Consider the following 13,398-nt stretch of genomic DNA (forward strand, 5'->3'; position numbering starts at 1 on the left):
TATATGTTAGGAAAAATAAAACTATAATTGAAACGACTGCAACAAGGTAAAATAAAACCACAACAGAAAAAAGAAAAAAATATGGGTGGGGGGGGGGAGGAAAAAAGCCAATGGAGAGATCACTAACAAAGTATAAAGAATAAAATGAAATTAGAAAAGTAAAAGATTTATTAGGAAAAATAAAAATATAGAAGAATCAACAAGGTAAAACAGAACCCCAATCTAAAAGAGGAAAAAAGAAAAGAAAAGAAAAGAAAAGCGTTGGTTATGGGGGCGGAGTTTAGGCGGGGGTCGGGGGTCAGTTGTGGAACTTAGGCAGGGGCAGGACCTCCGCCTCACTTCTTGAGTTACCCAAGGTTACCGAGGTTTAGAGGTGAGGGCTCTGGAGCCTCAGTTCAAATCCTGGCTCCACCGCCCCACACTTGACGGCTTTTGAAAAATCCCTCCACCCTTCTGTGTCTCAGGGACCTCAGCTTTAAAATGCAGCCACAGGAGTACTTGTCCCGCAGGGTTGTGAGACCTAAGTGATATACATGTGAAAGGTTCAGAGCAGGGCCACTGTGTACCTAAAAGCTCAATAGCAGAGGGACCTTGTTATTATTTCACTTTTCCTTCACGGGGAACATCCTCCCTCCTGTTCTCTGCTTCTCCAGCTGGTCCTTTAACACTCAGCTTGGGTATTTCCCGGTCCTGGAAACTTTCACGACCAGGGCTGGGCAGTGCTGGGTCCTGGGCCCTATGGCGCCCCCCACCTGCTCGTCTCATCAAAACTCACCACTTGCCTTTGTTCTGCTCGAGAATGTGTGGTCCTCCCTGCAGGGACCGTGGCTCCTTCCCTTCTAACCCAGGAACTGTCTAGAGCCAGGCACAGGGCAGCTGTTCAGCAAGCGTTTGGAGGCTGAATGCATTAAAGAGCAAATACAAATCAAAGGACAAAGAGTTAAAGAAGAGCCGGCTCTCTTCCTCTCTCCTGACAATTTGCTTTTCAAAGTATTGTACAACACACAGACTTATCTTACTGTTTTTTCTGAGTGATCCTGTCTGTGTTGAGACCTTTCCTGGCCAATTCTGGGGCCTGATAGCATCGAGTCTCTGAAAAAGAAAGGGAAAAAGTAGTGTATGGGTGGGAGGGGTGTGCGGAATGCTGGGGGGGGGGGGCGGGGAGGAAGGAAGCCCTCAGCCTGCTCTCAGGAAATGGGTGTCTAGGGACACCAGAGCCGTTTAACACTCTTAACAAAGGGGACTTCAACAGGAGGAGCAAGAATTTAAGCGTATTTTTAAGAACAGAAGAGAAAACCCTACTGGGTGGAGTCCTGCCTGAGGGCATTGGCCAACATGGCAACGGCCCTGACTGCAGTTAGAGCTGTCTTCATTCTTTTCTTTTTGAGCATTACAAAATAATTCACTTCTTGGGAAAAGATTAGACAGTACAGAAGGGTAGAAAATAAGAACGCAAAATAGCCTCATCCCCCAGTCCTACTCCCCATAGGTAACCTCTGCTTCCGTGCAGATTTTAACATACACACAGGGACACAGGCAGTCACGTGTCTCCAGGGCTGCAACCATGCTCAAAAAAGCAGAATCGTAAAATAGGTCTAGATTTGCCCAGAGAGATACTGGATGGAAATACTGCAATAAACATGCTTTTTTTCCCCCCTTCTAATAGTGGAAGAAAGAAACTATTGAAAATAGAACACGTACAAGGAACCCTTTTTATCTGAGAAGGCTTGTGGTGTGGGAGCAGAGGGGAAGCAGGCTTTGGGGTCTGAGTCCGGGTTCTGCTCTTCCTGTTGGCTTCTCAGCAGGTGAGAACCAGGTGAAATGCCCCAGACTCAGAGTAGTGAGAAGGGCCTGGCATCTCAGGATGCTCAAGAAGATGAGGCCGCCTTGCCTGGGCCTGAGATTGTTTGGTTTATTTATTTATTTTTGTTTAAGGTTTATTTATTATTTATTTTATTATTATTATTTTATTTAGTTTTGGCTGCGTTGGGTCTTAGTTGCGGTATGTGGGAATCTTTCATTGTGGCGCGGGCTTCTCTCTAGTTGTGGCTTGCGGGTTTTCTCTTCTCTAGTTGTGGCGAGCAGGCTCCGGTGCATGTGGGCTCAGTAGTTGCCGCCGGCGATCTTAGTTGCCCTGCAGGCATGTGGGATCTTAGTTCCCTGACCAGGGATCGGACCGGCATCCCCTGCATTGCAAGGTGGATTCTTTACCACGGGACCACCAGGGAAGTCCCCATGGTTTGGTTTAGAAATGCCTGGATTGGAGATCCTCAGGGGAGGATGGGGGGCTGACTGCTGCAAGGCCGGGCTGGGGAGCAGGAATCTCGGCCCCCTGCAACCTTTTCCCCCCCCTCCCCTTTAAAGCTACCATCACTCTTCCAACCTGTGACGGCCAAAGGCAAGGGGAAGCACAACACCTGTAGGCTTGGGCTTTGGAAAGCAGAAGCAACAGCTGTGCGAGGGGGAAGCCCCGGAGCAGGAGGGCAGCCCCGGCTGAGCCTAAAAATAAAACCCGGCCTGACAGCCTGCCAAAGGCCTCCTGTCGGGCATAGCGAGAGGGGCTGTCCTGGCGGTTCCTGGCCAGGCTGTTCTGGGGCCACGTGGGTAAGAGCCCAGACCCTCCTCCCCCCACCCCCCTCCCCCCACCATTCCCCAACGCCGCCTTCGGGAGGACCAGCCCGCCCTCAGTAAACACGCCTGCAATCTCCGGCTTTGCTTGCAGGCCTGTCTCACTGCCACCCCGTTTTGGGGTATGATGGTGGATTGGCTGGGGTACCTTTGTTTACAAAATCTCCTTCCAGCAGTGAAAGCGAACCCGGTACTGATCCTTGTTCTTCTGGTCTCAGATAGGTGGGGATGAAACGAACCTGTCCTTGGAGAAGAAGAGGAAGTGCCGCCGCATCCCCCTACTTAAAAAGGAGCCCTTGCCACCGGCTTGCTCTGCGACGTCAGTGCCGGGCCACGGTGGGCTCTCCACGCAGGCGGGCCTTGTGACCTTCCGCACCACCCAGGGCTTGCTTTCTGTGCCCCCGACGTTGGGATATCTTGCTCCGCCCCCCAGGCTTCAACTTGGACTGGTCAGGAGGGCGTTTCTCAGCTTTAAAATGATCAAACTTCTAAATGGATTGAAAAAGATCACTGTCAATTGAAAAAGCAAAAACGTTTGGGAAGTAAGGACAAATATTAAGCACTAGTGGGAAGCTGAAAACATATGCCAGGAGAGTAAATTCTTCTAATATTTAATTTTAAAGTTAAAAAAAAGTGTTTCTGTTTGGTTTAAATGATTTTAAATAGAGCTTGGCAGCATCTCAATGTCTAGAGTCAAATTTTGTGGTTCAAAAGTGTCACCATTGCTATGTCTCCTCATCAGCTCACTGCTGCCCCCGCGTGTCTTATCTAAACATCACAACACAATTTTCTGTTGTGCAAGTAGATGGTGGAAACTCTCCACCAGTCGGTTTGATCCCATGGCAATTAACGGTACAGAATTAAAGCAATGTTCTAGCTTGTTAGTGAGAGCTGTATAACCCAGGTGAGTTTCCAACAAGTCTTTCATTTTTGGAAGACATCATTATATAGTCTCTCTCTCTGTCTCTGTTTTTTAATTCATTGTGCCTCTGCTGAAGGGATAAATTTAATCCTTAGAGGGAGTGGTTATGATTATATTAGCGATATAAGTCCTACTAAGGATACCCCCGTCCAGAGAAACCACATGATTTATTTATTGATGTGCATTAGATTTATTTTATAGCGTTCAATAGAAATCCTATATTCAGGATGATTGAAAGTTTGCATAAAGAGCCGCCGATGTGAGATAATTTCTGATACAGGGCTCAAACAAACACACATCAAAGTGCAACCTCCCTGTGTTCACCTGGTACCTTTGTCTTCAGTGGAGAGACTGGAACCCCATTTTGATGTGGACTAGGCTGCCTCTGTGGGTTTGTATTAAGCACCAGTTCTTCCTGCTTCTGGTTCATTTATGTCGTGTATCTGAGTTGCTTCTTGCCTCATAGAAACTAGGGCCATAAAGAATATCATGTTGCCGTGGGTGGAATTTGGAAAATGCCTTCCATCCTAAATAGATTAAGAGGCTGCTACCTTTTGCAGAAAGGTTGCAATAGTCTCCTCCTCAACCTGCATGGAGGAGATGGCCACTTGCTCCCAATACTCATCCCGGAATCTTCCTATACTGCAATGGCAGCCTTGGTGTCACTTCCCAAAGTCACCTGCTAAAGCAGCCTTCTGTGGTTCCCGAGTGCATATCTATGAATCTTACTGATCGTTCACTGTTCAATCCAGGAATAGCTCTGAGGGAGTGGGCTCAGCTTTTACCTCCTTCAAAACAGTCAAACAAGTTTGGTCAAATTCAGTGCCCACCTAGGACACACAGATTCTCTTAGACCCAACCCCATGTCTACTCCCAAAGGAAAGTTGTGAAAGGCATGGTCTGAATGGGCAGCCAGGATTACTGAAAAAAGAGCTCTTGGTGGAATGTTCATCGTTTTGTAATTCCTTCACTCACCAATCCTGTGAACTAAGGTCAAGATCAGCTTTACCTCCCTGGAGGGGAAGGCAGAAACTATGGGATACAAACTGAGATACAAGTCCAATGTTTCTGGGCCATTTAAATTGCTCTGGCCAAAATCTATCCTGTATCTCCAGTGATATCCGGTTTTGGTGCATCTGTAGACATTTAACTGAAAGAGACAAGGTGCCAGGCAATGTCTTGCAAAGGCAGCAGGGAACTCCGGCAGCAGAGGCTCCAGAATTTCTATATAGAAGAAGCTCTGGGTTAACTATCTTTGATTGAATGTGAGTGCCGGAGGGAATGTCTTGAGATTGCATTTGCATTTAAGCACACTGTTTTAATTGTGTCTTTAACAGAGGTGGCTCTGGGGGCTGTTGATGGAGCTGCCTACTGAACTGCCATTGAAGAGAATCAGTTGGTCAGTCCTCCAGCTTTTCAAATATTAGGCTTTTTCTCTGTATAGAGACCTGGTGTGAAGTGTTTTATCAGTCTAGGTTGAAGTCGCTTCAACAGAGCAAGAGATCTGTTGATTGTTTAATAATCTTAGACGTTTCAGAGTAGGCGGGCCAATGCCACCAAGACTTGAGGCTTAGCAGCTCAGCCTGGAGGGGTCCATTTCCCTCAGTGTCCTCAGGAGGGAAGCAGCAGATGACCTGGAGCTCAAGCTGACCTTTGGCCTTGTGCTCTTGCCTTTACCAGTGACCTCTGCTGTGTCCACCCTCCCTGCCACTGTCCAGCTGGGACCATGGTGCTTCGATTGCTGTATGTGTGACCGTAGAGGAGCGGGGGTGGGTCAGGGCTTAGTGGGAGTTTTTTGAAGCTACAGGATAAATGTAGTATATCTTCTTGGATTATTGATTTTACTTAAAGGTTGGGGGAAATGTACAGTTCTATAAGAGAAATAATGATAAAGAGTGTGAATTAGTTAGGATTGAGTTCAGCTGGAAGTAACAGAAAAATCCAAAAAACCAGTGGCTTAAGGAAAATGGAAGTTTCTTATTTTCTTATATTCAGGAGTTTGACAGGTAGTCAGTTCAGGGCTGGTAAGGCCTTTTCAGGGCAGGGACATGGGCTCTCTGCTTGCTGTTTGGCCTTGGGTAGCTTCCATCCTCAAAGACATTTCATGGTCCAAGATAGCTGCTGGAGAAGTAGCCTTTAAATTTGTATCCAGAGAGCAGGAAAGAAGAAAACATGCCCTTTAGGGACATTTCCAGAAGTCATATCTATCACTCCCTTTATGTCACATAGCCACAACTATCTGCAAGGGAGGTTTGGAGAAGTGGTCTTTATTGTAGGCAGATATATGCCATCTAGAAGCTGATACTCCTTTGGCTGTAAAAGAAAGGAAATTGAGATTGGGGGTCATTTTATAAATTTTTTTTTTAATTTAAAGTAGAGGGAAGGATTTTTTTTTTTTTTTTTTTTTGGCTGTGTTGGGTCTTCGTTTCGTGCGAGGGCTTTCTCTAGTTGCGGCAAGCGGGGGCCGCTCTTCATCGTGGTGTGGGAGCCACTCTTCATCGCGGTGCGCAGGCCTCTCACTGCCGCAGCCCTCCCTGTTGCGGGGCACAGGCTCCAGACGCGCAGGCTCAGTAGTTGTGGCTCACGGGCCCAGCTGCTCCGTGGCATGTGGGATCCTCCCAGACCAGGGCTCGAACCCGTGTCCCCTGCGTTGGCAGGCAGATTCTCAACCACTGCGCCACCAGGGAAGCCCTGGGGGTCATTTTAAACAAACTCCCAGGTGATGCTAATGCTGCTGGTCCGTGGACCACACTTTGAGTAGCAAAGGACACAACCTCCGTGAGCTGGCCCTTGCCTACCCCGCTTTGTCTCCTATCTCTTCCCATTGTCCCTGGGCTTCTGGCTGGGTCTTGAACACTCAAGTTTGTGTTCTCATCTGGGTGACTTTGAACTTACTATTTCCTCTGGTTGGAAGTCTGCTCTCAAGTCCTGTCACTAAGATCTCAGATAAAATAGTTTCTCTATGACCTGCTTTCATTTTGGTAGCACTTATCTGAATTTTTGTCATGTATTTATTTGTCTGTATGATTGTTTGTCTTCCCCCTCTAGAATGTCAGTATCATGGGAGCAAGGAAGATATTTGTCTTGTCAACACTGAATCCCAGGCACTTAGAATGGTACTAAGCTCAAAATGTCTATAGAATCAATGAAGAATAATGAAGAGTCTTCCTAACTATAATGTTAGTTCTTGAGATCAGGGGCCTGATCTTATATTTCTGCTCTCCCCCACAGTACCTAGCAGGGTGTAATACGTGCAGTTGGCATTTGATGAATGCTCGTTGAGTGGGATCGCACAAGAGAAGCAATACCCGTCGAATCCTCAGATGGGTCAAAGGTAGTGCGGGGCATGATGGCTACACTGAGCTGGGAAGTTGGCTCCGGGTGGGGAAGGTGAGAACAAGGCAGTGGACCCTGCGACGGCTTCCACAGTAGACCTTCCAGTCTTGGATTCTTCCTTCCTATCATCATGCAGTTCAGAATTTTATAGATTTGAATCAGAGGATGCCAGAGGGGCCTATCGAGAATACATGCGATGGGAAGATCAGAATTGTGTGGCACTGGACTGGCTGCTGTACAGATAGATTCAAGTTTTGCAATTATTCAATTACTCCTTCATTTACTTATGAGCCCCTGCTTTGTGCCAGGTGTTATGCTAGGTGCTGGGGATACAGGTAGCCTGCGTGCATGATATTTTGTTCCAAACTGGACAAGTAACGTCAAACACAAGGATTCCTAATTCCTATAGTGCAAGACTGTAGGGTTGCCTGTTAAACACTATAGCCTTTCTGCTTAAAAACTGTTTCTCAGGCCACCTCCGCAATACTACTCACACTCACGTCTGGATTAATGAGCTGGTGTTTGCTAAGTCATTTGTGACTGCTGGGTTGGGTGGGCCCCTTTGGGAGTTCCCATCCTCTTTGACGCTTCGCAGGCAGGAGACGGAGGGGCACGCCCCACCCGCAACCTCTTACATTCCTTTGTCTCACGCACTATAAGGAAGGGAGGGAATCTCCTGCTGACATCAATTTTGAATTCCTTGAAGTAGAAGAAGTAGAAGAGAGTGGCTGTGTGGCCTCCTCAGGGCGTCCATTTGTGTGTATATTAGTATTTATTAGTAATTAAATTTCTATGTTAGTCTGTAAGCCATAATGCTGATGATTGTCTTTTTAAATGAATGCATTTGAATATGGCTAGGAACCGGACAAAGGGACTATCAAATACATTCATTAATAAATAATATCAATACTGTGCATTTGTGGGCTGAAAATTTTTTTAACTTCAAAGAAGAGCTTTCATATCTATGATCTCATTTCACACTACATAATATGATTTTAAAACTCCTTTCTAGGGGCGGGTTGTTCCACGCATGCCCAGCCCGGGTGAGGATAAGGAAGACCCGCCTCAGGCTACCCGACACGGATTTGCAGTCCAAGGTGCACGCAAGTCCGGGTCCCCTTGGGTCTCTCCCTGCTTGTTAAAAAACTAAAGGCAAAGATGAAAAAATACGCTAATTTCAAGCTGTGCTGAAAGCACACATACACTCAGGGCATGAACAGGGGAACTAAGGAAGCAAGGCTTTTTTCTGTCTTTGGGGATTCTACAAACTGAGGCATAGATAATTTCAAACTAATGTCTGGCATCCAGAAAGCCCAGAATTGGAAACATTTAGTCTTCTGGGACTGGAAAGTCAGTTCCTGTTTATTTCTCTACAGCTGTGACTTTTTTCCGGTCTTCAACACTTTTTCTCCATGCGTGTGCCTTCATTTTCAAGAAGATGTTTTTACATATTCTTCCCTGAGCTTTTAGCTTTTCCTGTATGAATTCCTCTGGAGTAAAAGCCCCATGTCACTGTTTTCCCTAAGGCTGGAACGTGGACCATGAAGTGCCCTTACTCTGAATTTGTTAGAGGGTCATTTAAAAAATAACGCAAGTAGAAGAAAAAAAAAATCCTTGGTGATGAGACTCTCCGCACCTCCCAGTCTGTATCGTCCTGAAATCAACCACAGTGTTTCCACTTCACAAGAATTCCGCTGTCACCTTCCCTCGAGTGGACAGGGTAAAGATTGCTTCAGAATCTCCTACCTGGATATCTAATGAGACAGCAGGACACTGTAGGTGGTGGTAAATTCCTTCACCCTGATTGCTCACAAAGCAGAAATAACTAACCTGTGATGAACTATTTTAATTCTTTTATTTTGAAGGGTTAGTGGAAGGACCAATAAATAACCCAGCTTACAACTATCAATTGGTCCCACCACTTTGCCATCACAGCCCTGCCCCTTGGGACACTTTGACACAGGTTTAGTTTCCTACAAGATCCAGGTGCCCTTGGAGAATTAGCCTCACCTTGCCTGATCTTTTGAGTAAGTGTAGTACGTTCTGTGCCTTTGCATGCAGTGGGTGCTCAATAAATACTGAATGAATGCAGCCTAACATCTATCATTTGGTGTCACTGAGTCTCATTACCTCTATGTAAAATGAGAGTATTGGCAAATGGCTGCTTTATATCTTCCAGTTTGAACATTCTATGGGTCCTTCTGGATAGCCATTTAAAATGATCTCCTGGGGCTTCACCGGTGGTGCAGTGGTTAAGACTCCACGCTTGCAATGCAGGGGGCCCGGGGCTCTATCCCTGGTCAGGGAACTAGATCTCACATGCATGCCGCAACCAAGAGTCCACATGCTACAACCAAGGAGCTGGCGAGCTGCCATCATGGAGCCCGCCTGCCGCAACTAAGACCTGCCACAACCAAATAAAATAAAATAAAATAAAATATATACTTTAAAAAATAAAATAAATGAATAGTATTTGAAAAAAATAATAAAATAATCTCCCATCTCCAAAGCTGTTTCTAAGCGACAGAACAGTACTTCCCTGAACTCGTTGTTTGACCTCTTCAGCCTAAAAAGATGTTTCTCCCTGAGCCTGCAGCATTACATTATCTGTAATACACATTCATTTATTATCTGGTGACACATCTCATGTTGGTATTTAGCTTTTCATCTGTGTAGATCCTGCCCTGTCCTTACAATTAGCGTGTAAGCTTCCCAAGCCAGATACTTTATAAAATGTGCTCTGTAAATATGTGTTAAATAAATAGATATCGCATCAAGAAATCATCTATAGGGAATTCTGGGCCTAAGGGAAGCAGAAGAATCAACGGTGAGTCCCAAGTTTGTGGTTTGGGAAACTTGGTGTGTGTTGATGCTGTTCTTCAAGAGAGAGAATCCTGCAAGAGGAACAGGTTTGGAAGGAGAGTGGGGAGGAGCTGAATTTAGCGACAAGCTGCATTCTATACCTCCTTCTTCGAGATCCTCAAAGAACATTAGCCAAGTAACGATTTTGAGACATGAGATCCTGGACAAAGGAACTTATTTTACTGTGTGTAGCCTAGAGCTACAATTAAAATAATTGAACATGATTTTGGACACACTGAAATAACACAAGAGAAGCAGGGCTATGAAGGAAGCCTGCAGAACAACTAACTTTTAAGGACTGGCCGGAGGAATTTGAAAAGGAGCATCCAGAGATGTAGGAGGGAGTTTTCACCCCTGGCTTTTAATCCTGGCTCACTCCTTCCAAAGATACATGGGAAAACCAACTTCCATCTCTTGCCAAGGAACAAGAGAGCCTCTGGGCTATGCCTTGGAAAGTGCAGGGTTCTTTGGAAGAAAGAAGGCACTCAGGCACTTCTAGTCCAACTCTTATCACTCTCTCTTCTCAAAGAAATCACCTCCTTTGCTAAAAGGAAGCCCGTATCAACATGCTCAAATCCAAGACCATGAGAATAACCCAACATCCACTCTTGTAACTATAATCTAACTATATAACTATACATAGTTATATATGTAACTATAAATTAGATCTGATATAGGCTAAGACAATACAAAACCTAAACAACACAGAAAAATAAATGATCTGAATAAGTTAGTTATCTGACTCACTTCCTGTCTTCTGGGACTATCCTCAAACTTCCCTTTAATGTTTCGTTTCAATCTCAACAGCATCTGTTTTTTTGTGTTTTTGTTTTGTTTTGTTTTCAATATCCCACATCTGTGTATGGAAAGTTGAGAAAGGGTGAAAAGGACAAGAATGGGAAAACGCAAGGCAGTAGTTTATGTAGGGCTCATGCTAGTGGGATTGTACAATGTAGCCACTTTGGAAAACAGTTGAGAAGTTCCTTAAAAAATTAAACATAAAATTACCATATGACCCAGCAAGGGGTATGGGGTTTCCTTTTGGGGTGAATTAGAGTGTTCTAAAATTAAATAGTGGTGATAAATGCACAACTCTGTGAATATACTAAAACCACTGAATTGTACACTTTCAAAGGGTGAATTTTATGATATGTGAATTGTATCTCAATAAAGCTATGGACAGGATCTGAACAGACATTTTTCCAAAGAAGACACACAGATGGCCAGCAGTACATGAAAAGGTGCTCAACATCACTAATCATCAGGAAAATGCAAATCAAAGCCAAAATGAGATATCACCTCATAGCTGTTAGAATGGCTGTTATCAAAAAGGCAAGAAATAAAGTGTTAGCGAAAATGTGGAAAAAAGGGAACCCTTGTGCACTGATGTTAGGAATGTAAATTGGTGCAGCCACTATGAGAAACAGTATGGAGGTTCCTCAAAAATTAAAAATGGAACTACCATATGATCCAGCAATTCCACTTCTGGATATTTATCTGAGGGAAACAAAAATACTAACTCAAAAAGATATATGCACCCCAATGTTCATTGTAGCTTTACAGTAGCCAAGACATGGAAACAAGCTGTGACCATCAATGGATGAATGGATACAGAAAATGTGATATACATATATGTATATATACAGAGTGGAATATTATTCAGCCATAAAACGAAGGAAATTTTGCCTTTTGTGACAACATGGATGGACATTGAGAGCATTATGCTAAGTGAAATGTCAGAGAAAGACAAAAGATAAAGATCTCACTTATATGTGGAATCTAAAAACAAACAAACAAACAAAACCTAAACTCATAGATACAGAGAACAGATTGGTTGTTTCTGCCAGAGGTGGGGATGGGGATGGATGAATGCATGAAAGAGTCAAAAGATACAAAACAAACTTCCAGTTATAAAATAAATAAATCCTGGGGATGTAATGTACAGATTGACTATAGTTAATTACACTGTATTTTATATTTTAAAATTGCTAAGAGAGTAGATCTTAAGAGTTATCACAGGAAAAAAAACTGTAACTATGTGTGGTGATGGATATTAATGAGATTTAATATGGTGATCATTTCAAAATATATAAAAATATTGAATCATGTTGTACATCTGAAACTAATATAATATTATATTATATATCAATTATATCTCAGTAAAAAAAGAAGAAAATTCAAGGTGGATAAATACTCTCTTTTCAAGAAAAAACATTCTCCAAATAATGGAAAATCAGTTACCTGTTGTTTGCTAGTTTTTCGTCCCTCAAATGCTCCATCATCAGTGGTTTACCTCCAACAGCTGTATGGCAGCTGAGAGACAGTCGTTCTTATCCCCCATTCATTTTCTCTAGAATAAATTGAGGTGGTAAAATTAATCTATCTCTAATGAGATCTCTTTTTCTGCTAGAAGCGCAAACAACATTCAACTACTGGTTTCTGACGGATTTGTACCCACAGCTTTGTCTTTTCATTTCTATGACATCAGAAAGGACATGGTTGTTTATGCAGTTTATCTGTACGTTTTTAGGTCACTTTTCTATTTTTTTTCTTCACATCTTTATTGGAGTATAAATGCTTTACAATGTTGTGTTAGTTTCTGCTGTACAACAAAGTGAATCAGCTCTATGTATACATATATCCCCATATCCCCTCCCTCTTGCATCTCCCTCCCACCCTCCCTATCCCACCCCTCTAGGTGGTCACAAAGCACCGAGCTGATCTCCCTGTGCTATGCAGCTGCTTCCCACTAGCTATCTATTTTACATCTGGTAGTGTATATATGTCAATGCTACTCTCTCACTTCATCCCAGCTTCCCCTTGCCCCCCCCCCCCGTGCCCTCAAGTCTGTTCGCTACGTCTGCGTCTTTATTCCTGCCCTGCCAGTAGGTTCATCAGTACCAGTTTTTAAAATTCCATACATACGTGTTAGCATACGGTAACATGAGGACGAGGGCCTCCCCGGTCCTGCTGGACCCCTAACCATAGGTGGGTCCCGCTGGGTGTAGGAACTCCTCCCGTCCCCCAGCCGCCCCTCAGGGGTGCTGGTCCCGTTGGTCTGGCCTTTACTTTTGCTCCCCCTTCCCTCCCTCCCACTCCCTCAGGACCCGCGTGGCTGGAAGGGTCCTCGGTGGGCAGAGGATCAGGTCCGGGATCTCAGCAGGCTCCCAGGGGCCCAAGTGGGCAGGGGAAACCTGGCCACGCTCCCTTTTGATCCTCTGCCCTCTCAGTGGTCCCCCACTTTCCCTCTTCGGGCGTGGGATCCCTTCCCCTCCCCCAGCCGCCCCTCAGGGGCGCCAGTCCCATCCCGCCTCCTCTTCTCCTCCCCGTTCACTCCCCCCATGTCCCAGGTCCTACCCGGTCGCAGAGGGTTCCTCCCGACCCCTTCGGTGTCCGTGGTCCCCCACCGGTGCCTGGTAGGTACCCTAGCTGTGAGGAGACGCGAACTCTGCGTCCTCCTAGTCCGCCATCTTGACCCCAGCCCCTCCCCCCAGGCCACTTTTCTGAAAGTCAGCTTTGTTAAGGTATAATTTATGTTTAGTCAAATTCACCTTTGGAAAGTTTCCAATTCAGTGAATTTTGGTGAACGCGTACAGTCATGTGATCACCGACACACTTGAGATATAGACTATTTCCATCACCCTAAAATG

The 13,398-nt window shown here is 44.9% G+C and overlaps 1 long non-coding RNA gene across 3 annotated transcripts in view; it reads right to left on the reverse strand.

Annotated features, from left to right (window-relative positions):
* The window catches only part of LOC132359710 (uncharacterized), a 40,975-nt gene extending 27,730 nt beyond the window's left edge, over positions 1-13,245 (reverse strand). For 2 of the 3 annotated variants that reach the window (XR_009500904.1, XR_009500906.1), the window contains exons 1-4: positions 13,106-13,245; positions 11,990-12,098; positions 1,020-1,092; positions 776-898 (exon numbers count right to left, since the gene is read on the reverse strand). This is a non-coding gene — a long non-coding RNA (uncharacterized LOC132359710). Of the gene's footprint in view, positions 1-775; positions 899-1,019; positions 1,093-2,867; positions 3,117-11,989; positions 12,099-13,105 lie in introns of all 3 variants that reach the window. The other variant, XR_009500905.1, reaches the window with a different exon arrangement.
* Positions 13,246-13,398: the final 153 nt, after the last annotated feature.

The sequence above is a fragment of the Balaenoptera ricei genome, chromosome 2, assembly GCF_028023285.1.
Source record: "Balaenoptera ricei isolate mBalRic1 chromosome 2, mBalRic1.hap2, whole genome shotgun sequence".
Taxonomy (NCBI): Eukaryota; Metazoa; Chordata; class Mammalia; order Artiodactyla; family Balaenopteridae; genus Balaenoptera; species Balaenoptera ricei.